Below are 26431 nucleotides of genomic sequence, written 5' to 3'. Positions count from 1 at the left end.
AAATAGCTCTGGAAAGTACAGAGGTGCTTCCCCCAAAGGCATTTCATGTTGATTTATCAAATTTACATTTATTCCTGTTGCTTCTTCCAGCTGTGGCTGCTGTTTAAACATGTCCTGTAGTGCTTTCTTCCCTTGTCTGTGTGAGTATTTTCCTTGATTTCCAAGCTGACCTAGCCACATTAGGTTGTATCCAGCTGCATCCTACTCAGAGTAGACCAACTGAAATTAATGGAATGAAATCAGGCATGGATTCAGCCTTGCACCTCTGTGGCAATCAAATTTGCTTGCCAGACTTGAGAAATAGAATGCCATTATTTTCTGCTTGCATGAAATGAACTTTGAAAACTTGAATATTTAGTGAGGACAAACAGAAGGAGATGCGTGGCATCTGATTGTGCTTTCTGGGCTTATAGAACATTCCTGTCTGTCCTATCTACCTATCTAGAAATGCCATTCAGAAACTATGCAAGTGACTAACCCGAGCACTTTCTCCTGAATACTCTGCAGTGCTTCAAGGGAAGGAGTGTAGCTTGCATTGTAAAAAAATTCCACCCCACGCTGTATTATTCTCACACAGCATTGTTTCCATTTTGCTGCAATCCATCTTCCACCAAAAACAACATCATTTCTCTTGCTGTTGTCATTACATTTTCCCACCCCATTTACTTCAATGCAAAGAAAACGCAACAGGGACAAAACTCTTAATCAATTATGTATCGTTTGTGGACTGAAAGCAGCAGCAGCAGCAGCAGCAGCAGCAACAACAACAACAAATATTGATTGGATTTGCTGGATTGATTCCAATTCTGGATGTGGAACAAATAATCGAACATCAGCAATTTCCCGTTTCTAGTGTCATCAGAATTCTCCAACATCCCTAGGTGTATGTAGATCAGTGATTGGGGTGACCTCTTGCTCACTGTGAAGAAAGAAGAAATGCATCACTGACAAAGGAGGACGAAGGAGGGTACCAGTTTGGATAAAATGTGCACATGCTAATTTATCTAGATGTATATGCAGAAAAAATGACTATAATTTAAACATCTCAAGGAAATGCTGGGAAATATTCCTGTCTTAAATCCTGGAGAGCTTCTGTCCATCAATTTATCCCAGGGATGAGAAAACTTGCTGCTTTCTAGATGCTATTGGACTACAACTCCCATCAGCCCCAGCCAGCACAGCTGAAGCTCAGGGTTGATGGGACATGGAGTCCAACAGTATCTGGAGGGTTGCAGGTTCCTAATCCCTGGTCTATGAACAGGGGCCAGAGGATCAAGCAATGTGGCGATGGACCACAGCTCGGTGGTAGATCTCAGTGGTGGCTAGTGCCTCTTAGGAGCCAGTATGGCATAGTGGTTAAAGTGTTGGACTAAAACTTTGAGAGACCAGGATCGGTTCAATACCCACTCAGCCAATGAAACTCATTTGGTGTCCTCATTTGCTGCCTATCAGAGTTTGGAGGAACAGAACCATGTATGTCGCTTTGAGCTCCTTGAGGGTAAGACGAGGCATAAATGCAATGAATGAATGAATGCTGGTAGGGAAGAAGGGAGGGAGCTCAATAGTTGGCAGAGCTAGAGCCAATGACAGGCAGAGACAAGTAATTCTAGCTTTGTCCCCACTCTCCTCTCCCTACAAGGGGATGCAGTGAGGCTGAGGAAGAGGCAGCAAGTGCCACCCTCTTGACTGGTTGTAGGAAGCAAGACTGATGGTCAAGGGCAGACTGAGGTTGGTAGGGCAGTGTCCCATTTTCCCTAATGAACCAGCCTCCTCTGGAGAGCAGCTGCTTTATATTGATTCAGTCAGACTATCTAGCACACCCACATCTTTCCCAGCCTGGCACCCTTCAGGTATTTTGGTTTAAAACTTCCATCATCCCTGGCCATTGGCTGTGTTGGCTGGGGCTGATGGGAATTGTAGTCCAAACTTCTGGAGGCTGCTGGACTGGAGAAGACTGATCTCTGCCGACTGACAGTGCCTCTCTAGGATTTGACATAGGTCCTGGAGATGCCGGGGATTAACCTTCGGCACACAGAGCAAAGCATGTGATGTGCCATGGAGCTAAGACTCTTCTCCTAAAAGATCCCATGTTCAATCCATCACATCTCCCGTTAAAAGGAAGCCAGGTGGCAAGTGGAAAGTGAAGACTCTAATCTGCTTGAGGCCCTGGAAACTGCTGCCAGACAGAGTGGACAATACTGCAATAGATGGACAAACAGTCTTTCGGCCACTATCTCATTCCCAAGCTATGTAGGCAAATGGCTCTAGAAGAAGAAGAAGAAGAAGAAGAAGAAGAAGAAGAAGAAGAAGAAGAGGAGGAGGAGGAGTTTGGATTTGATATCCCGCTTTATCACTACCCGAAGGAGTCTCAAAGCGGCTAACATTCTCCTTTCCCTTCCTCCCCCACAACAAACATTCTGTGAGGTGAGTGGGGCTGAGAGACTTCAGAGAAGTGTGACTGGCCCAAGGTCACCCAGCAGCTGCATGTGGAGGAGTGGAGACGCGAACCCGGTTCACCAGATTACGAGTCCACCACTCTTAACCACTACACCACACTGGCTCTCATGTGGACAGCAAGAGGGGATTTGACAGACCGAGCCCATCCTTTCGGCACCTCACTCTCACTTAGCCTAGGCACACAGGAAAAATTGGTTGAGGTAAAAGCCTCTCTTTCAGGTCATGCTAAATGGGGCTAGAGAAACCCGTATTGGAAAAACAAGTTAAGTTGGAGAAACATCATGGGATCCAGGTGCTCTCACGGAAGCCAGATTCCACCCTTCCCTCCACAACCTCCAGTTGCCTATTCATATATTCAGCAATCACTTGGGTCCTGCCACAAGGGGATAGAATTCTTTGTAATCCTGACATAAATCAGCACAGAACAAGAACGTTAGTGGATGAGAATGTATGCTGAATTAATTCCAGGAAGCAACAGCTGGTTGTTGGCATCTATATTTAGAGCAGTGGATTCCCAAATGGCAGGCCACAACAAGAGAATGACTGGCGGGCCAAGCAATGTTCATGAAATAATTCAGATAGTTGCAAGTGAACAGAGGAGATTCCATCTCTGGATGAGTTGGTGTTCTAGCTTTCCCAATCAGCCTCTGCTCTAGGAGAGAAGGGGTGGGTAATTTGATCCATTTCTTTTTGGGATTATGTCGGCCACCTTTCCATTGGCTGAGGCAGCTTTCAACAAAGCAAAGACTCAATAAAAATTCATAAAGTTTTCTTCTGTTGCATCTCTGCACCAGGTTCAATTGGCTCATTCAGTTGCTCCCATTACAGGGGCTCAGCAGACAGTAGTCCAGTTGGGGGAGGCTGCCTGTTATGCCTCTGCATATGTTCCTGTTGAATTTGTCTCCTACCAAGGAGCTGTCAGGAGCAGCTGGAACTATGCACAGCTTCCATGTGGTGAGTCTTCTGAGCTGCAGATGGCAGCTTCTCAGTGACTCTGCTCACCCGGGTTCACAATTGGTCCTCCTGGACAAAATAATAGAATCATAGAGTTGGAAGGGACCCTGAGGACTATCTAGTCCAGCCCCTGCAATGCAGGAATATGCAGCTGTCCCACACAGGGATGGATCGAACCTGCAGTCTTGGCATTATCAGCACCATGCTCTAACCAACTGAGCTATCCACAGGAAGGAATAGAAGAGGGCTTCCTAATCTACTGGGGCCTTTCTAGAAGAACAAGGTCTTCCTTGGGTATTTTCTTAGTTGCTTTTCCATCCTCAGTCCTGGCTTCTTCTTTGATCTTACCAGCTGGTTTGCCTGAGTACCGGCTGGCTCCACAGTTCCCAATTCTCAACTCCGGGCTCTTTCCAGACTCCTCATGGCCCAGCCTTCTCTAGGGAGGTGTATGTGTGCATGCATTATATCTGATTGGCAGGTCCAATCCTTAGCTCCCCCTTCCCCTGAAGGCTATTTTTGACATGTGGAGGGGTCCACCCACCTGTCAATCACCTAACATAGCAGTAGCAGTTGTCCTGGGTTTTTTTGCCTGCACTGATGCTCAGCTGATTTTCAGGGCTTGCATCCTGATGCCCAAGTCCCTATGATCCAGTTGTGTCTTTTACCTGCCCCACCCCTGACACCCTACATGATATCAGGTGCAGGCAGGTGGGTGTGACCTGGTCAAAATGGCCTTGAAGGCCAAATGACTGAGTTTAATATTGCATTTTTTTACATTGTGGTAGCCTGCTCTGGGACTTTATTGTGAAGAGCCCTAAGAGATTAATAATTAATAATAATAATACCTGTGGGCCAGAGGTTCTCCATCCCATTCCCTTTGAGTCATTATGCACCAGGAACACTCAGTTGCTCCTAACGCAGATAACACAATCGCCTTGTCTCCCTTGCCTCTGAGGGATGTTCACCTTTCACATCTCTGTATGAGCCCTAAGTTAGTATTGCCCTCTTGTGGTCAAGATGCAGAGAACAACAACTCACATAGGGGGACACAACACAGGAGAATGGGCTTCCTGCTGCAGGGGGGGGCAGTTGTTACCATCTCACAGACTGTTCTGCGTGCAAGATTGAAATGAAGTCCAATTTTGATTCAGTGTGGGTGATGTGCTTTACAAACCTTCCAGAGAATAAGCACTCTGCCATCTCCCAGGCACGTCAACAAGCCCAGCCTCTCCCCACCCACCCCCCACTGCCACCACCACGGTTTAGCTTTAATTGTGTGCTTGGTGTGTCAAACTTCAATTTGTCACCGTTGCCCTCTCCCCTCAGGCAAGAGCACAGTGTGCTCCGGCAAGATAGGTGCGGCTCATAAATGGCTCTGACGTATTCACGATTATCTTTTCTCAAACGCTGCAGCTCCAGACGTGGGTGAGCAATTTGGGAGGACTATGGGAGTAAATTTCTCCTTGGTTGTTTAATTTCGAGGTGGTAAATGCTTCAGATTTACGACAAAACATTGCAGTTTTGCAGACACCTCTTTCCCATTTCAAAGAGGAAGTGTTAGCAAGTGCCACAGCTGCACCTGTTTTCCGGGGACAGACCCTCCTTCTAATCCTGTTCCTTTGTAAATTCATGTTCCTACTTTGTCCTGCGGGAAGCACCTTGTTAAAATTCTGGTAATGCTGAGTTGCTAGCCTGGTCCTTCTGTGGGGTCAATGTCACCATATTGGCTTTCTAGAAGCTGATTCTCTGAATGGCTGTCTGTCTGGTGCACAGGTAGGAACACTTGTCTGCCATTAAGAATGGGCAAATCTGTCAGTTTTGGTTCCTCTCTCACTTTTCCCATTCTGAAGTTCAAGGTGTTACTATTAATATAGAAAGCCCTCAATGGTCTTTTAATGTGGCCGCGTTGCAACTTTGCTTAATGTACACCACTTTGCAAGCTTTTCGCCCCAGTATAGTGCAGTCTGCTTGTTATTTTCACCAATGCATGATTTTTATGTATATCTTCCCCTAAAATAGGCATTTTTTCCAGCATATTATTTGGCTGGAGAACTGCACTGTAAAATTTGGAGACGTGTGAATTTCATGTTATTGTTTGGGAAAAGGTGAATTAGGTACATTTGTTTTTAAATGAAAACTGAAACTAATTTCTGCTCCATCCCTGTTGCCATCACACATGCTGGCAGTGATGGGCTGGAGGCTGAACAGTTTATAACCTTTCGTAGGACAAGGATATGGTTTTGGCCCACACCTATATGGACATGCCCAGGCTATGAGTTCAGCTGCAGATCCTTGTTCATGGTTCTGCCATTAAAATCCAGCACACTGGCAGGCGCAAGAGAGGGTGGCTCTCTCCTTATGGAACTCCCTCCCACCAGATGTGTGTTTTGATTTCCTTTCTGGTAATCTTCAAATAGGCCTTAAAAGACCTGATGATTCCAACCCACTTTTAACTGAATACAGATGCTGTTTTATTATTTTAACTACAGGTGACTGGGGAAAATAAGTAAATGGAGAGCAGGGAAATCCCACTCACCATTTGGATATTTCCCACCAACCCGCTCATGCACAGTTCCAATTGCAGGCTTACCCAGTTTGGGGCAGCAGAGCAGGATGGCTCTGGTGTGACTCTCACCTCTTTTCCAAAGCCTGGCTCCTCCCTTACCCAGCTTTGGCAGGATGGTGGGAGGGTTCTCTACCTTGTAGGGGGACCCAGTTCTGAGAGTCCATGGCATTACATGGTTTTGCATTTACACATGGACACCTGGAAGCAAACCCTCGTGTAAAATGCGAGCTACCTTTATATGGTTTTATGATAGATGGCTAATATTCTTATGTTGTTCTTTGTTTAATCATATACCGCTTACTTGTCAACACTACTTATTTGTTCAATGCTTGCATATTGCAGGGGGAAAGTTAACCTACAAAGGGAAGGTGCCTTACACCAAGGGGCCATTGGTCCATGTAGTGTAGTACTGCCTACACTGACTGTAAGCAACTCTCAGACAGGGTCTCTCTTAGCCCTACTTGGAGAGGGAGGCCAGGGATTGAACCTGGGACCTTCTGCATGCACAGCAGGTACCACTGAACTATAACCCTTCCCTGCAACATCTGAAGGTGATCTTGGATTCCAATGGTGAGGGAGTATGGGCTCTCTATAGGGTCACAGATGTTTGCCATCTCTGTATTAAAATAACATTCTGAAGTTCCCAAATGTTGGACAGTGGCACTTATTTATCATAATTGCAGTGTTTTCTGCATCTGATTTTTCTTCTTTTCTCTTCCTTTAATCTCTGCCACAGTCATCCTGGAGTGTCTGAATACTGTCTTGGCACACTCTCGTCAGTATTCAATTTATAGAAACTTGCATGCATGGGTGAATGGTTTGGATTTGGGTTTTTTAAATAACTCTAGCATGGCCACCTGAAGTCCTAAAAATAGATTCTACTGTCTGCTGTCGGTTGAGGAATTTTAGTAAGTAGAAATGCAATTAATATGTCACAGCTCTGAGCAAAGAGTTATTTGCTTCCAGCTTCTTTGAAAAGCAAGACTGCTTTGTCAGAGAACCCACAGAAAGCGACAGCTGGCTGGGGTTATGTAATAATGCCCCTCTCATTATCTGGAAAACAGCAAGCTATGAACTTTTTGCAAGGACCAAAGAGAAAGGAATCTGTTCTCCATTTGAAATGCTAATGAGCTTTGGAGAGTGAAAATTTGCAGTTTGAGCTAAGATGGTAAGATGGTAAGGAGCCTTGGAAAGGTCCAGAGACACTGGATCTCAGGAGCAGAGTGGTGTATTAACCAGGTCCATGCCTGGTTTGCCTGAGGCCTGGAGCAAGAATCCTCAGTTGGCTGGGAGGCCTGGAGTGGCATGACAACATAAGTCTGGCAGACCCCTGGAGGGGCTTCTCACACAGCTTAGCCCTCCGAGGCCTGGGGCAAGTATAACAGGCTCCCCCCCCCCACAGACCGCATGAGCCTGCCATCACCCATTCCTCATATGGCTTGGTTTCCAGACCCTTGATCATCTTGGTCACCCTCCTCTGCACACACTCCAGCTTGTCAACATCCTTATTAAATTGTGGTGCCTAGAACTGGACACAGGACTCCAGGTGTGGTCTGACCAAGATAGAACAAAGTGGGATTATGATTTCCCTTGATTGAGACATACTCCTCCCATGCTTGAATTTAGTTTACAAACCCAAAGAGATGATATTCTTTGCCATGTTTCTTCTTGCACACACAAACAAATATTTCATTACTAATTTTCTCCCTCTTCCCCATCCCTGCCTCCTTTAGAAGTGGAGCATGTTTTGTCCCGTTTATTTCTAAATGAAAGTAACACTTGACAATCAACCTCTCGGGAGCCTTCGTGGCACCCAATTCATAATCTGTGAATCAGAAGCCTACTGTTTTCTTAAGTGGAGGGAAAACAGCAGAATAAAGGCCCGCTCAACAACTCTCTGCCATTTTGCAGTTAAGTACACTTTGAAGAGAATGAAAGAGACTGGGGAATAATGTTCTCTGTCTTAAAAAAATAATAATTCTCAATGAAGGCTCTTGATCCTCTAAGGATTTTTGTAAGCATTCTGGGTAGCAGCATTATTATTTTTTAAATCAGCTGAGTTTTTCTCTCACTCACTTTTCTTAAATTTTATTTAAAAGATCCTCCTTTTTAAAAACCCCAAAAGAGTGGTGCAGGAAAGAGGTGGGTGGAATCAAGTAGATCCCTTGAAATCTAGCACCTGAGGTTGTCATCTCCCTTTGTGGGTCACTTTCTTTCAAAGCCATCCTCAACCTTGTCAATTCTCCTTCCCACCAGCAGAAAATATATATCTCCATTTACTGGACTTCACCTTCCTAAAAGGTTATGGTCTGCGATGTAATTATTCTGACATTCTACCAAGTGCCATGGTAACAGATTGTGATGTCAGAAGTAAAGATTGGAGAAGGAAATGCTTATGGGAGGGAATAGACAGTGGAGAAAGAATTTCTCATTTTCGCGCTGGATTTTTCTGACATTCCTCTCCGGCAGTCTTCTTGCTTACTGGGGTTGGTGTTGAATAAAGAACAGGGTGGCAATAAAGGCAAGAGTTGGGGGTGGGAAGGAGGCAGCAAATTGCTTTTAGGCTCCCTGAGAATTTCATTTATTTCCAAGGTTGACGAAGTGCACACAGAAGCTCCTCAGACAGGAATGAAGGACATTTCAGCAGCAGCAATATGAAGACCTTGGGCCTGATGACCCAGGAACATAGCACGCTGTGTTACACTGAGTCAGATCTTTAAACCATCTAGCTCAGCATGGTCTACACTGGGTGGCAATGGCTCCCCTGCAATTCAGACAGGAGTTACAGAGAGCTGAACCTGGGACCTCCTGCATGCAAAGTAGATGCCCAGCCACTGAGGTGTGACCTTTAAACACAAAACGGAAGGTGCAAACTGTTTTGAATCATAGAATGGTAGAGTTGGAAGGGACTGTGAGGGTCATCTTGTCCAACCCCCTACAATGCTGGAATCCTTTGCTCAACGTGGGGTTCAAACTTGCCCTGTGCTCTTTGGGGGATAGAAATGCAATAGTAGTAGTAGTAGAAGTCATGAGAATGTGAAAGGTTTCACCCATTATACCTGAGGGACTCTTGCAAGGGGGCGGAGGAAATTCTTCTCCAAATACTAGAGGAGAAGACATATCCTTGGGGTTGTTTCACACATGGTGTAGAGGTCAGCCCAGTTTAATACTGAGTGTGCATTCAACAGGAAGCTGCAGCCAATCAGAATTCCTTGAAGTTGATGGCATGGCGTGATTGCTGGTTGGTTGCAGTCGCACTTCAAAGGTAACCTTAGAAATACCCAGTTCTCACAGCAACACACTTGGGCAATGCCGGGATTCCACTTCTGCTGACTCTGCAATTTAGGGTCTTCTTTTCTAGAGCTCAATGAAGGAGCTGAGCTAATGATGCAGTGGCTCTCCTCTTCCTCCTAGTAGCGGAGTGGCAAATTCAGAAGTTTGGAATCCTGCCACAATCACAGCCCCTCACAGCCACTCCCCTTTCTAAGATTCTACAGCCTTCTGAGGTTATACAGTAACATTATAATTATGCAAGAATAATAATAAGGGATGCATTGCAATGATCAATGCAGATGTGTTGCGTTTCAGCAAGATCTACTTTTTCTCTGTGCACGTACACCGGCAAATGACTTGGAGTGCTCCAATATCTTCTTTCCAAGCAACGTAATTTGTGTGTTCCTTGACATCCCATTGTACATGACAGAACTAGCACACCATTCTCTTGATACTGAAGCACCTTGTGCTTTCAGTGTTCCTAAATGCTTAGCTGTAGAGCACACAGAACAACTCCTCTGTGCTCTTTCCAGAAGGACCCTAGGAGACAATCCTCCATGGCTGACTCACCTCCTTTCACTCTTGCTCCAATTAGAAATTTGGCAACTTCTGCTCATCTGCTATCATGCTGACTATGTGGCTCTAGGATGCTGGAGTCAAGGACCCTATCGGGTCCTTGCTGCAGAAATAATATGGGTCTTTGATGCCCTATGACCCCAAACCACTTCACCTTTGCTTCCTTTTCAGCTAAACCCATTCACATGTGCCCCTCAATCTATGGTGCTAAGGAGAAGTGGAGGGGCCATCCCATTACCTTGTGGGGAACACACAAAGCCCCGTGTCACCAACCACTTCAAACTTGGAGACATCTCCAAATTTACATCTGATGTACTGTACTATGACACTGAAATTATGCAATGGGTATTTTTTGGGTGGGGGGAGACTATGGATGCTGAAATTTTAAGTTTGCTGTGCCTTTCATAGGAGTATTGTTTGGCATGTGAATGAAGTGCCATCCTATTAGTTCCACCTTGCTAACTTAAGGAATTAGGGAGATAGTGTTCTGTCTGGCAGTTGTTTTAGCTCCATGATCCTGTCAGTAATGAGTGAGAAAATGTATGCCTCTCACGTAAGCAGTGGAGTTAACCATTTCCCTTCCCTTCCTTTTTTTTTCCAGCTCTGTGTGAGAGCATCTGTTGCTATGTGCATAAACCTTCATAATCTCGGATTTCATTTTAGGAAAGAGTAAGTTCCTAGTCTCTGTGGTTACTAGAGAGAGAGTAGGGTGTTCACTTGTATATCACTGAAAAAGAAGGCACCAATTTGCATTTGCTAATGTTCAGAATTCAGCAATAATTACTGCTGTGTAAATAGAAGTATAGGGACATGGGAGGTGCTGTGGGTTAAACCACAGAACCTAGGATTTGCCGATCAGAAGGTTGGCGGTTCAAATCCCCGTGATGGGGTGAGCTCCCATTGCTCAGTCCCTGCTCCTGCCAACCTAGCAGTTTGAAAGCATGTCAAAGTGCAAGTAGATAAATAGGTATCGCTCCAGCAGGAAGGTAAACTGCATATCTGTGCACTGCTCTGGTTCGCCAGAAGCGGCTTAGTCATGCTGGCCACGTGACACGGAGGCTGTACACCAGCTCCCTCGGCCAATAAAGCAAGATGAGCGCCTCAACACCAGAGCCGGCCACGACTGGGCCTAATGGTCAGGGGTTCCTTTAAATAGAAGTATATCTCATTGTAACTCAGATAGTCTGGTCAGTGTTGCTGTTCACCCTACTGTCTGGGCACTAGCTGTCGATGGGCAGCTTCAAGGTTCCTGTTCTCCTTTCTTAGAGTTGTTTTTTTAAATCTTAAAATAGGCATGGACCAGACCGTTCTTCAAACACTAGATGCATTCACAAAGAACCACGGTAGGAAATGTTTGCAACGCCAGATGTTGCTGAACTACAACTCCCATCATCAATGGCTGCTGGCCCCCATGATGGGGGTTGTAGCTGAAAAACATGGTGAGGGGGCAAATGTCCACTACTCCTGAAAGAGAGGACTATCTTCTGTGTGGGTTTCAAAGAGTTGATCGTCTGTAAATCAGAACAGGTGACTATTCTGAATGTTAGCAGCATATTTTAGAAATCAGAGCTGCAAACCACAATACCATGAAACAAGCTTGTATCAGTAAATAATCAATACCGTCACTGAACAACCCATTTCATTCTCAACATTTCATCAGAGTTTAGCTAATACAGTAATTAATCTGTAGGCTGTGGGTTAAACCGATGAGCCTAGGACTTGCTGATCAGAAGGTCAGCGGTTCGAATCCCCGCAACGGGGTGAGCTCCCATTGCTCGGTCCCTGCTCCTGCCAAGCTAGCAGTTTGAAAGCACGTCAAAGTGCAAGTAGATAAATAGGTACCACTCCAGTGGGAAGCTAAACGGCGTTTCCGCACGCTGCTCTGGTTTGCCAGAAGTGGCTTAGTCATGCTGTACGTCGGCTCCCTCGGCCAATAAAGCAAGATGAGCGTCGCAACCCCAGAGTCGGTCACGACTCGACCTAATGGTCAGGGCCATATATGAATAAACAAAGCATTGCAGTAAGCAATTTGTAACAAGACAATAACACATACCTTTCAAGTTAAAGGTAATACTCTCTATAAACATTTCATCAAAAAAAAAAAAATCTGTTCATACTGCAACTGATAACTATGATGCCAGCTTTTTTAAAAAAAGAACAAAAAACAAACACCAGTTCCTGTGCTTATAACAGCAAGTGGATATGCTGATATTATCAAGTCATCATGCTTATCTTGCTGCCAGGAAAAGACTTACCTACTGACTTCTGTATGTGGGGTGAAACAGAAGCAAAAGAGGGTGGAGCAACAAATGCACAGCTTTCTCCATCTTCCAGTCAGGCAAACAAGAAACGTTATCAGACAGGGAAAAACACACAAGGCACAAAGCAGGGTTGCAAGGTATGTGGCCTGGGGTGTTCCAAGGACCAGATAGCAATTTCTGGCCTGAAGTTACCCACCCCTCTCTTAAAGGCACAAGAAGAAGCCCAGCTCCCCCACCTCAAACAGCTGTCAACCGGGGAACATCACCTGTTTGAAAAATAAATGTAAGAATATAGATATCCTTTGGGAAACTTGATCACCAGAGCCAGCCCAACACATTTTGCTCTCTGTTAACATAGGGAGGATAACATAGGGTTGCCTTATTTCAAAAAGTAAAAACCCAGACACAAAAGTTGATGAGCTGTTTCAGACAACCAAACCTGGCTAGGGTAGGTATGTTATCCTTAAGATTACATAGTTTCGCCTCTCCCCACCAATTCCACATACAAATGCCAGCTGAATTGGCTATTGACTCTGAACTTCAACACTAGCAATGGGACAGTGCCCTCTATTGCACCTGAGGACAGCAAGCTAGCTTAGGGTCTGCATGGCACACACACAGCTATGTCTGAAGTGGCTGCTTCACCCTGCCTGATGGTTGGGCCGGCTCTGTTTATTGCTTCTGCGGCAGGAAGAACTGAAATTAAACATTCTCCCCCCCCCCTTTGTTTATTGGCAAATGATACCAGAGGGAGCCTGAAGCTGCAGCCAGCTTGCATTGACATTCCAAGCACACAGGCTCAACTTGTAGAAAACAAAGAGAGGATCGATGGCAGTTCCACCTGCTGAGTGCCGAAGGAGAACTGGCTACAGGTTTTTCTCTGACCCAGATTTGACCAAGGGTATGCCACGACAACCCACAACCACTGCTTTCCATCTCCCCACATTTAGTTTTGTAGTGCACCAGTCCACTAATGCAAGAGGTGTGGGTGTGGGTGTGTGGAGAAACTGAAGGAGGAATGAAGGATAGAGAAGAACTGCTCAAGCCGACTTCCTTGAGCCAAAGGAGAGGCGCATGGCACAGGATACGCAAGATTTTCACCTTAGTAGAAACCAGGTGGCCTGTGTGCCTGCTCAGACTGCTGTTGATGGACACCCTTAAGGCCAACTCTGCTCTCCCATCTTTGGGTTATTTATTTTTAAACTGGACTTTGGACCACAAAGCCCTTCAAATAGAGTTCTCCTTGAAATAGAGGACTGTCACTTGGAACCTAGGACACATGGCATCCCTTCAACTAGAGTACAGTGGTACCTCTGGTTGCGAACGGGATCCGTTCCGGAGCCCCGTTCACAACCTGAGCAGAATGCAACCCACGTCTGCGCTTGCGCAAGTTGTGATTCGCTGCTTCTGTGCATGTGCGAGTGGCAAAACCCGGAAGTAACCCTTTCCGGCACTTCTGGGTCGCCGTGGGATGCAACCTGAAAACGCGCGACCTGAAGCAAACGTAACAAGACATATGACTGTACACCATGAAATGGAGAACCTTCCCCCAACCAGGTTTGCTGGTGGCAGATGTAGTTCAGGAGGGCACTTGGCTGGAACAGAGGACTATCCTTGGGAAATCTTGCAAGTAGAGAAGTGTCCTCTCTAAAGCAACACACCTGACCACCCTCATCCTCTCTGTATGCATCTGACAATATGGATGAAGTATAGTAACTGTGACCAACTTTGTAAGGCGGTTGTAGGAATTCTTGAGCTTAGGTATGAGAAGCATCTGAGCACTTGAAATGTATGACACCATGGTTAAGTTTTAAAGATTCATGGGCACTTGAAGCCAATGAGCCTCCACCTGACTCTTCTGTGTCCTGAGGTGGGTATAGATAAAATATGTGGCTTTCACAGGCAGCTTGTGGTTTAGTTATGCGAGGCCTGAGATTAGGGAGAAGGGGGGGAGAGAATCTAGTGGTGTCTGCATTGTTTTGTTCCTTGGGAGTGATCTTTCAATTAATGCAGGCAAAGCCAGCAAGTAGGGCCACACTGGCGCCTTATGGCGCAACTGGTGGGTGCAATTATGGTGTGTGCATGATAATGTCAAATGCCACCAAAGACACAAGCCAAAGAATTTGCAAACTGCACTCTCTTGAACCCAGTGCTCACACTGCAATTGGTGAGAGCACCAATTAAACACTGCCCCTCCTGTTCCTGCATTCTAAACAAAGGAATGTGTCTTAGGTTAAGCACAAGCTTTTCTTAAACTGCATTACGCATCATTAAGAAATACAAAAAGGCTACCTGCCCGAATGAGCTCAAATGCTCCCATCTTCGTTGCCTGTCGCTGACAGTGGGCACTAGTGGAATATTCTGTGCAAAGTGCTGCTACTTTCTGTTTTCCAGCTGAGGCTCATTGAACAAGCCCACATACAAAAACCACACACAGAGGCGCAAAGCTGTGTATCTGTGTGTGCACAAACAGAAACTGCAGCAATGCTGTTATCAAGCCAATTTGCTCTGATCTGGTGGCTCTAGAAGAGGTTTGGTTGGGGGGGGGGACCAAATGGCTGAACCCCACAAATGTGTTGGCTTGTTACCCAGTTACAAGTGGGGTGCGGTAGGGTGGGTGTTAGAGGAGGGGTAGTACCTCTGGTGGGGGGCATGTCATGCTCCTTCTGGGGTAGTTTGTCCATCTTTGGTCCCCACCAAAAATGTTTATGTTAAGATAAAATTGCACTAAAATGCTGACTTTTTCATGTGGACTTAAAAAATAGCAATCACAGACTGATGTGGACATGTGGCAAACTGAACCAAAGATTGGGAAAACGTAAAAAAGAGAGAAACTGAAATTGACAGATTTGTGCACTTCAGCAGAGGTGTGGATGAGCTGTCCTACCCTCCAAACTCTGATAACCCCCTCTTTCTAACACAAGAGAGAGATCTTCAGCTATCGCCTAACCATTGCCCCCACTGAAGAAGCACCAGACAATCATTCTGGACTATTAAACAGCAATCTGCCAAAGGGAAATGGCCATTCAGGAAGCAGGAACACCATTTAGGATGCAATAATATGTTCTGCTTTTTTCTGTTTCCATGCATCACGCAGCCATGTCTCACTTAGCCACAGTGTTTGCACAATGTCCCTTCTCAAGTTCCTTCACCTGCTCACTGATGAGTCAAGGTCCATCGGCAGCTATGTTCACAGAACGACATGTACTTGAAGTAAAATTGCTTTTGCTACTTAGCACAATACCCTTTTCTGTATGCAAAAAGCTGGGAATATATATTAAAATATTCTTTCCTGGCCAAATGTTGCAAGGTTGGAAAGAATGAAACACACTGTTAATTTTCCCCTTCCTTTTTATGAGGCTTTCCAGAGCCACGAGCGCGGCAGGGAACAAAGGCAATGTTGGCTGTCCAAAGGAGACTTCCAGGAAACAAGCTCATGGAGCACAATGAAACTGAATAGAAGGCTCTCTCTCTCCCCACTTCGCTGATGCTTTCAGCATGATTCATTGGTGGTGTGTTAATTGGGTTATAGATCCTCAAGGATGTTTCTGGAGAAAGTGTTTTGCCCAGGCAACATTGCAGGCAAGCCTTTCTGCAGTTTCTTCCAAAACATAGAAGCATATGAAGCAGGTTCATGGGATCAGACCCAAGCTTCATGGAGTGTCCGTAGTACAGTGGTAAAACACCAGCTGTGTGTGCAGGACAGGGGTGGGGGAAGCATTCTTTTTTCTTGACAGCCTCAGGGTCACATTCACTCAGGAACAAGCTTACAAGGGCCACATGCCAGGGTTTGTAGGGCCACAGGCAAAAATGAGTAGAGCAATAGAGGTGGCACTTTCCTCTTCTTCTTCTTCTTCTTCTTCTTCTTCTTCTTCTTCTTCTTCTTCTTCTTTATACCCTGCCTTCCCCGGCCAAAACCAGGCTCAGAGCAGCTAACATCAAATGTTTAACACATTAACATTAAAATCAGACAATCAATTAAAATACCTCCTAAAATCAAATCAAGGGACGCGGGTGGCACTGTGGGTTAAACCACAGAGCCTAGGACTTGCTGATCAGAAGGTCGGCGGTTTGAATCCCCGTGATGGGGCTTTAAAGGTTAAAACCAGTACTTTGAAACTGATCCTGATACCTTTACATGGTAAGCTACATTCCAGCCTACCAATGATGCCCCCACTCCATGTACAGTGAGTTAGGAATGCAAGGTCTACCTGCTGGATCAGGCCAATGGCTCATCTAGTCCTGGGTCTTGTTTTCAAAGTGGGCACCCAGATGCCTCCAGGAGGAGGCAGTGGATAACCATTGTGACTAGTAGCTATTAACTGTGTAGGAATGGCTACAAGAAATTCGGCTGCCATGACAAGATAATTTTTTGGGTGTTGTCCACCTGTTAAGCAGTAGCTAAAGGACAGGGCCGGTTTTACCATGAGACAAAGTGAGGTGGCTACTTTGCTGCAGAGGTTGAGGCACTTCCAGAGTCTGCATGCCAGTGGCACTGGGGGCCAGAGGCAAAACTGGGGGGCAGCAATTGCTGCAGCTGATGCCTTTCCACAGTGGAATGCATTTCAAACATGCAAATGTCAGAGGTGCCTCCATACTCCATCCAGGAAAGCAAGAGACATGATCATGTGCTTGGCACAATGTGGCCAGCAAAAGCACTTAAGAACTGCTTAGGTAGAGTGCCCAGGGCCAAACAGCAAGGCATAAAGGGCTGCATCTGGTGCCTGGGCATAAGGCTCCCTACCCCCTTGTATAAAAGGTATGTGGCCTGAGTTGAAAGGCATCTATTGAGAACTTTCAGCTCTGATTTGGGGTCTGGGGTGGGTGGGCCAAGAGGAGGACTGAAGGAGAGAGTTTGGAGGGAGGCAAAACTCACCATCCTTAGCGAAGTGTCTCACATAAGCCCCACCAAATGGTAGCCATCATATTTCTCTCTCTCGCCTGCCCAAAGCTCCCGTCTGAGAAATCCTTCAGTGACCATCTATCAGAAGTGACCATGTAGCAACCTTACTTTAAAGTGGGGAAGAGGAACCTGGTGCCCTCCAGATGTTATTGGACTCCAGTTCCCATCACCCATAGCCATTTGCCATGCTGGCTGGGGTTTATGGGAGGTGTAGTCTAACAATATCTGCAAGGCCACAGGCTACCGACTCCTGCCTTAAAGTATTGAACAGGTAAACTGCAGGCAATGAATAATTCTGACACATTTAGTAGGATGCCTTCCCACTTTAAATATTTCTGTGCTTTCAGCAATCAAATGGATAGTATTGAAACTTTCCATAAAGCCTTTCTCTGTGTATAATGGAGAACATCACTGGACTCAGTTGGGTCCAGGTCCACAAGGCATCTGGTTCACCACAGTGAGAACAGGACATTGGTCTAGATAAGTCTTTGGTATGATCCAGCAGGGCTGCCTTTATGTGTAGAGCCCCAAATTTTTAAAAAGTGGGCCTCAGCCAGTGCTTTAAATGGAAAACAGCTTTGGCTTCTTGGCTACAGAAAGCATCAATTAGTTTGTGGATGTTGTTTCCTTTTCATCAAAATGTCAAGTCATCTGACAAAATGTGTTTCACTGTGTGAAGTTGGTTGGATCCATTTTCCCATGAAGACAGGCCAAGGTGAAGGAGCCTTTTGAGTTGAGAAAACCAGCCAACCAACCAATCAACCATACAACTATAAAGGGATTGAGATTTATATAATTATGCTTGGTGTAGAAAACATGGATACAGATTGTTTTCTTAACTCCCTACCAGTACCCCAGGGAATTATAGAATTATCTGGTCATCCACCGAGATAGGCAGGGAGTTTTGGATGTGATCACAGGCTGAGAAGACATGGTGTGCCAGGAGACTCAGTCCTAAGCCAGGAGTCATCCCCTACATTTCTTTATTTCCAGTAAGATTTACTATGTAATTTTTGAATATAATAAGAATGTGCATATACTTTTGGAAGATGAGACTATGCAAATAAAATAATAGTTATAACACCAGCCCCTCCTCATTGGCACCCCTGCTTCACAGTCTTGAGGCTGTTTTTGAGAAGTGGCTCAGTTTCACTCGGACCCCTGGAAAGCTTCTGAGTAACACAAAAGCATCACTGACGGAGCTGCATTGCCCCTGTCAGAATTCTGACATCTTAAGCTTGCTGCACACATGGAATCAACTTTACAGAGACAATTATCTCACTCTTTGCCGAGGAAGCAGATGCTTTGCAGTAGCACAGTATCATTCCCAGCTTGTCACTGGGGTGCTATAAGTGAAATGGGGGTGTGATGCAAAATGCAATGATTATATTTAGTTGCCCAAGAGCTGAGACAAGGACAGCAAAGTTATGGGGTTGTTTTAATCACTGGAGCAGCCTGGGCGGGGGGATGGGGTAAGAACACAGATTAAACTGTATACTTTTGTACTTGCTCCTTGTTTTTAAAAAATTCAAACATTTCCTGTACGATGTGTGTGTGAGAGAGAGAGTGGTGGTGGTGGGACGATTAAAAATGGGGCTTTCAGAAAGCTTTCAGGGTGCCCTCTAGGCTGCAGTACCAGCCTGCCTGGGAACTAGTCAGCTGAACCCCCCCACCCCAGCCCATCAGATCTTCTCAGTCTGCCCGCCTGGGCTTAAACCTTTGTTGCTAGTTAGATCTTGCCTGACTTTGACTTCACAACTTCCCCCAGCTCCCTTTGATCCCTGGTTCTTGCTTTGGAAGTCAATCGCTACCAGTACTCAAGGATGACGGGACAGTAAAGTCCTCTTAACTGTGTACTAGCGTTTCCAAAGGGAATGCTCTGCAAGCACATTCCTGCTGCCTAGTACCTTAACAGAGTTTGAAAACTTTCTTACACCTGGAAATAAAGACTTCATCACCCCACTTTCTAAAGCAGAGGCAATTTATAGCTCATTGATGTGGTGATATCTTCATTTCACGACAGGCATTTATCTTTAGCAGTCATGATATACAATTATAAGCAAAAGTGCTGTGGTATTAACTTTGCGTACCAGTGTCAGAAATATAATGATTACCCCCCTCCAGCTCTTCACTGTGATTGCTGATTTGAGTTATATTTCATGCCTTTTAATGTGGTGGACATCAAGGCAACTGTGTCACACTGGTTGGTGTAAGACGAGTGTGTGTTTGCATGTCAGAGAGAAAGGAAGAGGGAGATGGGGAGGGAGGGAGAAAGATATTGGCTTATATGGTTGCTGAGTTCTGCCACACTCTACTGTGACCAAAACACAGAATCTGGGACTTCCAGGTTAGCACCTCTGGTAATGGTGGAATTCCTCTGATCGGGAGGAATTTGCTTCGTAGGAATCCGGGTCTGGCCGCCACGCTGAAGGAGCAGACTATGTAAATAAGGGTCTCTTTGATTTCTCATAGCTACTAAATGTAAGAAATGAAAATCAGGCAAGGCTAAAATATTGGAGGGACAGAAAAGCACACATGGGGAAAGAGTAGCAGAATAGCAACATTGTCCAATGACATCCACTTTTGTGTCATGCCACACTTCACTGTTGTCAAAGAAATTTAATGCAACATGGCAGTAGATCGATCATAAAGTCACCGTTCCATAACAACTGGTAATGTAATGTAAAATGAACATTAGAAACTGGGATAGAAGATCTAGCATTATAACCAGGATAACTAACACAATAATCCCTATGTTTGAATGCACTTTCAGAGTTATGGATGTGACTCTTACACTCCACAGACATTCCTCCATTCAGGCAAGCAAAATGAAATTCTCACAGTTCAACGACATATTCCAGCCAGGCACAGGCACTCAAAAACTGGACCAATGAGGAGTCTGACCTGGGGATGGGCAAACCCTGAGGAAAGTTTCAGGGGCCACATTCAGCCTGGGGTCTAAGGTTCCCCACCTTTGCTCTGAAGAAATCCATCTCCATATCCCTCATTCAAGTAGCTGCAGTCACAAAGTTCATAAGACTTTATTGACTCCACTGCATAAATCCCTCCTGTGTGCTTGACCCTTTGTGGCTTACATGACTTTCTCTCTCACACCTGCAACATTTCCTAGCTCACCAGACTATATTGCCAATGCCCCCTTTGACGGAAGGCTGTTAAACATTTCACTCTAATGGGTGTGCTGGAGTAGTATTTAAGATTGTGGACTTGTGTGTGTTCATTGGCTCCATTAAATTGTCCATATCTGCCACTGCATCAAGAAACAGACTTCCACGAGTGTGCATGTTGTTGTTGTTGTTTTAAAAAAGCCAGGCTTATTGTGATTCTGGGTTCTTCAACGAATTCCTTTCCTGGCTTTAGACCATTCATCATGTTAAGAGATGTTTTACTGTGTTTTACAGCAATGGCATCAATCATATCACAGGGAAAGTCCCCTCTGCATTCAAATAATATTTTATGACAATTTCAGATTCCAGGAATGGCTTCCAAACGGTGAGAATACAGAGCTAGTCAGCAGGTTGAGAAAAATTGTGTGGTGTAGCCCTTTGGGAACTGGAATCATGACACTTCTCCATCTGCTGGGGAATTTTTTTCATGGGCCATCGATCACATTCCCAGGAGCCACATGACAGGTGGAGCCAGAGGCAGAAGTGGGTGGAGCAATCAATGTGACTCTTAATTCTGTACAGTGTATTACATTCCACTCATACAAAGGATGGGTCTCCAGCCTCCATCGTGACAACCAAGATACAGGATCAGAGTTTAAGGAATGAAGGCAAAAGCACTTCCAGGGGGTACAGGTCAGGACTTTTGAGGGTTGTGGCATGGCCTCAGGAGATTCCCAAGGACCATAAAGAGGTATCAAGGGCCACATTTGGGCCCCAAACCTGAAGATCCCACCACTGATCTACTGATGGGCAGCAACTCTATGGATTTTCAGACAACTGTTTTCTGTAGGCCTACCTGGAGATGCTGGGGTCTGAACCCGAGACTTTTGACATTCAAAGCATGAGCTCTTACAACTGAGCTACAACTCTGACCTCCTACATTTTTCAGTATTTTTATACCAATCCTTGGCATCTCCAGCAGTTTTCAGAATGGAGCCCTGGAGGCAGTGCTGAACTAGATGGATCAATACCCTGGCCCAGTACAACTCAGCATATTACACTGGGTTATCACCGTATCATACTTTCCTATCCATCAAGGCATGCAGAAAGTCCCAGGTTCAATCTTTGACATCCCCAGGCAGAGACCCCTGTCTTAAATCCTGGAGAGCTGCTTCCAGTCAGTGTAAATAATAATGAGCTCAATGGACCAATAACCTGACTTGGTCTAATGCAACTTGCTATGCTCCTGCTTAAACCAGCCCTTTATGCAGACCCATAACAACTGGGACCTTGCATTATTTTTTTAGGACAAGGAACATTGCCCAGCTGTAGCACACATACTCAGCATGCAGAAGTTCAGTTCCTGACTATCTCCATCTAGGTTTTGGAGGGACATCTGTCTGAAACCCAGCTACTAGTCAGTGTTGTTGATGCTGAGTCGACTCAACCAATGGTCTGACTTGGTATAACGCAACATCCTGTGCCAACCTAGACAGAGTGTCTCAGTGGGGTGTGGGTCTTCACTGAAATGACAGGGGCTGTAACCCAGAGGCATAGCGTGGGTTGCTGGCACCCAGGGTGGGGTAAGTGTTGCACCCTCCTGGTGAAATGGGCAGCGGTCAGTCCCTTTGCCTGCCAGCGTCTCAAGGAAGTCTTTCCTTGCAAACTAGCCCCAACCTGGGAGCAGAGATAAGGCAGAGAAACAAGAAGTCAGGAGTGGGTTATACAGAGGACAGAAATGATGAAAATTCAGAAAGTGCAGATAAGTTGATGTGAGAGCTGAACAGAGATGCAATGAATGTTTGCAAATTGCCGCTTATGAAGTGAATATTCACTGCTGTGGAGAAATGTCCCAAGCAAGTAATGTATTGCCTGATCAATGGAGGAGAGAGGAGAAGTCGGAAAATCACCCTACCTAATGCAGAACAACCAGAATATCCCGTGCTTTGAAGAGGTTGGCAGGGCTGGCGCACAAAAGTCTGACATGATACGTGGCAGTTAGCCAGGACAGGCTGTGCAATGGATGGAAGAACCAAAGGGCAGTGGCAGCACCAGGGAGTGTGAAACAGCTGGTCAGTGCTTTGAATCAGAGACTAATAATTCAAGGTGCTGGTTTTAACCTATAAAGCCTTAAATGGCTCAGGACCACAATACCGGAAGGATCACCTCACTCCATATAAACCATCCCAGACACTGCGATCATCATCTGAGGCCCTCCTTCGTGTGCCTCCTCCTCGAGAGGTCCAGAGGATGGCAACAAAAGAATGGGCCTTCTATACTGGCTCCCTATCTGTGGAATGCTCTCCCCAGAGAGGTTCACCTGGCACCTTCATTAGGTGCAAGGCAAAAATGTTCCTCTTCAACCACACTGTTGGCTGATTAATATTCTACAGCCTTTTAAATGTAACTGTGGGAAGGGGGGGGGGTTGTTTTGCTGTTTTGTTTTTACTTATTTGCTTGCTTTTATCCTGTATTTTATTCTGTGAATCCCCCTGAGATCTTATAATGAAGGGCAGTACATAAATCTAAAAAATAAAATAAAAGGGAAAAGATCCTGATGAACAGAATTGTCCAGATCATGTGATGGCTGTTATTCAAGAAGGCAGCAATATCCATCAAGAAAAAACTGAAGGTTTCAAACTTACTTTATTTATTTAACTTTAAAAATCTTGTATATGACTATTCGTGTGTGTGTGTGTGTGTGTGTGTGTGTGTGTGTGATTTACAACTGTAGAAAATAAAACCATACAATAAAAATATTTTTTAAAATAGAAACCAGACACTGGCTAGCTATTGTGGAAATAGGTATTCTTAATTGCCTGCATAAGCCTGGTGGAATGGAAAAGTTTTCAGAAGGCTTTTGGAAACTGGCACAGAAGCTGCCAGCAGACTCTCTGTTGGCAGAGTATTCCTACGGTACTTTGCTGAGGACACTATATGGCTGAGTTTCTTGCTGTTATCAAGTGAGCCTCGCCAACTTGGTGAATATCCAGCGATGCTCCTGCTGATGACCTGTGCTCAGTCTGGAATATAAGGGTTCAGGCAGTCCCCGAGGGACCCTGGACCTAAGTGGTTCAGGGCTTTTGTAAATTAATACATCTCTACAAAACAGGGAGGAGAGGGAGCAAGAGAGAAACTAAGATCTTCTTGTTCTTTTTTTCTCTCTTGCAAGTGTCCTAGTTTCAGAGTCATTTTGTCAGATTAATCCCAAGCAGAAATATTTGCTTTCTCCCCCCCCCCCCCCGCACCTTTAGCAAGCTCTGTGCAGAACTAAATTTTTGGCATGACATTTTGTGGTGGTGGGGAGGGGGAATTACTAGCTTTGAAGACAACCTCCAGCTTCTCCCTGCTGCTACAAAGTTTCATGAATGCTCGCTTCTTAGTGATATCAACTCTGCCATGCTTTGCTAAATTCCCTTGAAATAAAAGCTGGCTCTTATTTTTAAGAGCAGTTACCCAGCAACACAGCCTCATGCCTTCCCGGATTTCTGTTGCCTTCCTCCTCCACAACTCCCTCCCCACCAAAAAACAACAACCCTGCTTTGTTCTGCTGTTAACTTTATGTGCTGCTTTTAAGTGGTGCATTCGGGTGAGTGTGTTAATGATCATTACCAATGACTGTCTGTTACCCTGTGAAGCGTTTCCTGGTGATTAAAGGGGGCATGCAAACAGACAATGGAACCATAGACCAGGCCAAAGGCCACAGCCTCAGGCTAACTGCCTAATCCCATGGCCTGATTACTTCTGCAAAAGTCATTAAGGTTTTGACGGGCAAATAAAACAATGGACCAGTTCTGCGTCCTTCTTCTAGACCTGGAACAAATTGTCTATGTGGTTTGCAATTGATGTGGGCGCTTGCAGAACCGACTGCTCTTCCATACTAAAATGCGGCAGGGGGCACCCCTAGTATTTCATGGTAAGGCTAGGCTAGTCCTCTTTTTCCTTCCACTCCAGTTCTCCTAGATAAAGGATTTTTGAGGGGATGGCCCCTGGCTTATTACATACCCTCCAACATTTCACTGATGAAAATAGGGAAGTCTCATTCCATAATGATAATTTTAATATATATACCCCCCAACATCTTACTGGGTTGCCCCAGCACTCTGGGCAGCTTCCAACATATAAAAACATAATTAAACATTAAAAAAATAAACTTCCCTATACAGGATTGGGGGTTGGACAACTCTGTACCCTCCAACATTTCTCCAATGAAAATAGGGACATCCTAAGGAAAAGCGGGACATTCCAGGATCAAATAAGAAACCAGGGATGGCTTCTCTAAATCAGGGATGTCCCTTGAAAATAGGGACACTTCGAGGGTCTGTGATTAAATTCCTTCCATATTAAGGATGAGCAAATGTGTGGATTTGTTTCCTGTCTGTTATTCATCTCCTGCCTCATCTTAACTCAGTTTGCCACAATTCTGCATTAGTTGGTGATTATTAATTTTTAATTCCTCTGATTAAGCCATCGGTACGTTTCTCCTAATAGAAACGTATGCAATTTCTCCTAATATAACTCTCTCACTTTTGTAAGTGATTTTCCCATATGTAAAGGAATTTGTATGCTATTTTCACTTAACATACACATTCTTATCCATGTTTTGTCCCTGTTATACACTTTCGGCTGAATTACTGAGTTGAAAAATTTGAAAGAAGCATTAATTTCATGTGTTATTCTGGGAAGTGCAAATTAGGTAGGTTTGCATTAAAATTCAAACTGAACTGATTTTCTCCTCATCCCTCTTCCTGATGAAAGCCTGCATGTTCAGCTCTGTTCATCCCATTTCTTTTCTGCAAGGCCTTTGGAACAGCAAGTCATAAGAGCAAACTGTTCAAGTATTTTCTCCTTGTCACAACCTGCTGTTCTGCAGCACAGTCTGAGGTGCTTAGATGTACAGCACTTATTCCACAAACAGTACTTACTGGGATGGTGACCTTGGGTTGTTGTTTTTTTTGGGGGGGGGGTCTTTGGGCACCCTTGCTTTTAGTATCTATTTCTGTTATTCTTGTGTGAACTGCTTGGGGGACCTAGACTTAAAAATGGGAAACACATTTTTAAAACAACTTCATTTGCAAATTTCACTCAAGGCTGTGGACTTCACAACACTCAAACATCTCACAGGCTATGGAACTGGATTTCAAGGGGCACTTGTTTGGATCATGAAACCTGCTGATTTTTATTTTTTGAAATCCTGAAGTTTAGAAATCAGCTGCCAATGGATATGCATGAGGTTAAGGTTTTGAAAAAATTACTCCCCTAGTGGGCACCAAGTGTTTGCATTTTATAATGCCTCCTGCAGAGCAGATTCGTTTGGAGAAAGTTAGTTATGCCCATTTGTTTCAATATGTCTGCTATGAGTAGGACAGATGAAAGAAAGTGCTTCTTCGTGTAGTTAAACTACAGCAAGCTTCTACTATGTTCTTACAACTAGCAATTCTATAGATATAGGACCATGTGTTACCAGTGCTGAAATTACAACACTAGCTGCCAGTGAGCTAATGGGCCCAATTCAAAGTGGTAGAACCAGCGTGTAAAGCCCCAACGGGCTTGGGACCTGAGTGCCTTCCCTGGTATCAACCATCTTGGACTACAATCAGCAGGTGAGGCCTTGGTGGTGGTTCCATGACTGGGGAATTTTTGCAATAAGGAAAGTGAAAGGAACTTGCAAGGGGAAGTGTGGGATAGCCCTTTCTTTGATGCAACACCATCATGTGACATCTCCACAAACATATCAGATTGATCTGGAAATAGTCAACATTTGCCTAACTGCCCTGCCAATAACACAGGATGCAGTGCAAGCAGGAATCTTGATACCCCAAAGGCCTAACCCGTAGTTTGGAATGTCCCTGACAATATTCTCTAAAACATTATTTGTTCTCATGGCAGGCTTCCAGGGGTTCCTCAGCATATGAGCTGACACGGAAGTATTTTCTGGAATGTAGAATGCAGTGTTTGAATTATTAGGGGATGGGGTAAACCATGAGATCCCCCCACCCCACCCCACCCCACCCCAACATGCTCCCTCTCTTTGCGCCTTCTGGAACGAACTGTAAATTTGAATGCCAGTGATTGATGATCCGTCTTCTGAAAAAAAGTACCTTGGCCTATAGAGTCTAATAGCAATATGATGTGAGTAATGCTGGGTATCTGTGCAAATTGCTCATTGCTGTTCTGAATATAAAATGAGTAGCTCTGGCCATTAAAACCTGCATGATATCTTAGCTGTTACTGTATGTAATCTGCATGCAAAATATAGCCATGTATTTCACTAAAATGGTAGCAAAAAAGAGGGGTTATATGTGGCATAGATACC

General features: G+C 45.0%; 1 protein-coding gene across 6 annotated transcripts in view; it reads left to right on the top strand.

Annotated features, from left to right (window-relative positions):
* Positions 1–26431, top strand: part of FGF13 (fibroblast growth factor 13) — a 240671-nt gene that overhangs the window by 89547 nt on the left and 124693 nt on the right. The window lies entirely within an intron of this gene.

This window comes from Podarcis erhardii (assembly GCF_964252035.2).
Source record: "Podarcis erhardii genome assembly, chromosome: Z".
Classification (NCBI taxonomy): Eukaryota; Metazoa; Chordata; class Lepidosauria; order Squamata; family Lacertidae; genus Podarcis; species Podarcis erhardii.
The sequence above is the reverse complement of the archived record's forward strand: the minus strand, read 5'-3'. Positions and strand labels throughout refer to the sequence as shown.